The sequence below is a fragment of the Amblyraja radiata genome, unplaced genomic scaffold (assembly GCF_010909765.2).
Source record: "Amblyraja radiata isolate CabotCenter1 unplaced genomic scaffold, sAmbRad1.1.pri scaffold_663_ctg1, whole genome shotgun sequence".
NCBI classification, from domain to species: Eukaryota; Metazoa; Chordata; class Chondrichthyes; order Rajiformes; family Rajidae; genus Amblyraja; species Amblyraja radiata.
The window spans coordinates 50,675-52,607 of NW_022630689.1; the positions used below are offsets into that span (position 1 = coordinate 50,675).

The 1,933-nt window shown below is 35.5% G+C and overlaps 1 long non-coding RNA gene across 1 annotated transcript; it reads left to right on the top strand.

Annotated features, from left to right (window-relative positions):
- Positions 1 to 857: 857 nt before the first annotated feature.
- Positions 858 to 1,687, top strand: LOC116970228. Its single transcript, XR_004411069.1, has 3 exons — positions 858 to 920; positions 1,337 to 1,436; positions 1,658 to 1,687. It is a non-coding gene; the product is annotated as an uncharacterized LOC116970228 (long non-coding RNA).
- Positions 1,688 to 1,933: the final 246 nt, after the last annotated feature.

Sequence of the window (1,933 nt, forward strand, 5' to 3'; positions counted from 1 at the left end):
CCTGATGTCATTCAGAAGATGGTGACCGTGGATAACACAAACCCATAGACATTGGGGCCGAGTTATGCTTTTTAATGTTGCAACTAGTCACAGTCCTGAAATCAGAGATTGGACAAAGGTCAATGTTCCCATTGATGAAGAGGTGGATTGTCCTGGTTGTTCATTATTCAATCCGTTTACCCAACCATGGCACAAAGTGTCACTGTCAGTACAGGCAGCAAGAATGAACCATTACTTTAAACCTGGAGGAATGGAAAGAAGGATTCTGATCTATTTCACTTCCCACATAGATGTGTGAAACTGAAAGATTGGTCATTGTGATTTCTGACCTGGAAATAGACACATACTCATCCATCATATCCTTCATGCTGGTTGATTATTCTTTAATTTGTGGCCATAACAGATGATGAGCATGTTTTATTTTTCACAGGATTAGACGTACCAAAGCCCGAATTTATGACCAATCGGAGCAGAAGGCGTCCAATCCAAGTATACGAATCTAGCGAGTCAGATGAGGATTGGACACATAAACGTCTGACAAAAGATCCACAACGTAATTTAAATCTGTTTGAAATATTAAATGCAGTTTTTCAAATATAATTGAATCTAATCAATTTGGCCGTTAGCCTATGGAATCTATTGCAAGAGTGATTTTATTCTTATCTTTGGAGTGGTGGAATATTTGTTAAATTTAATATATTTTTCCAAATGTGTTATTAATTGTACACATTTTAACTAATTTTTACTTTTGTGATATTTTGCTTATTTTAAATTCAATTACATTAGATATATCCAGAATTTCCAAACTATTGATCCAAAGCAACACTGATTTGTCACTTTTATTCCCTCAAGGATTCAAAATCTTTAGGCCTTTTAAGAATGAAAATGGCAAGAATTCCAAAAGAAAGCCTGTCATAAAGGTAAGAACAGAAATTATTCCCAGCATAAAGGAGAAGTGAGAATATGCTTTTATGAATTAACAGAGTGTCTCTACATTAGCATTTTATTTTCTACAAGACAGAAATGACTGCTTAGAAAAATCCTCATCACTGCTGTGGAGTCAGGTGCTAACATTCGCAAATATATTTTTATTGTTGAATGTGAGAGAATTGTTCCCACACTTTCCCATATTTGCTGACAATATCAAGCTTCATTTCAGAGTACAGTATGAAAGGTGAGAGCTCACTGAAATATTGCACACAAGGCAGTTACTGCTTTTATTAGTAGTTGAGTTGAGTATCTCAGTTAATAATGCGATGGAATAAATAATCAAGAAGTAGAAACTATTTATTTGTGTCCTTATGAATCACAGTTTCAACAAAATGTCTCATCACAGGTCACGTCATATACAGGGGAGGACAAAAGAGATTTGGGAGGAGCCACTGAAGAAACAAAGGAAGGCACAGTGTTGGTTAAAAGAATCAAAAGAGCAACAGGTAATTCTGTTTGTAAAAGTGAAACTCAAAATGAGTGACTCCTGTGCATTACAGTAAATAATTGAGATGAAATAATGACCATCTGACTACCACCATGTCATTTAAATTCAATTCATAGAACATGTTGCATATTATATAACTAACTTCCATATTTCATAGGTCAACCACTTATCTGACTTGAAACAATGTAATTATGTTTATTTTTGGCTTTATTTTTCCAGTTGTCTCCACCAGAAAGACTTTGGGATCTGCATGCGAGGAAATGACCAAAGAAACAGAAAAAATAAGTTATAATTTACAAAATAAGGAGAGAATACTTTACACAGAAGAAGGGGAGCTCCATGATGACGATTACCTTTGTACGTCCAAAGTAACCAATCTATTTCTTCAGAGCAACCATATTTCATTAGGAGCATTGTAGTGATGGCAGGTGCATTGGTAGCCAGGGCAATGGTGGAACAATGCAGGCTTTGGTTCAAGAGCACACACTTGTGTTC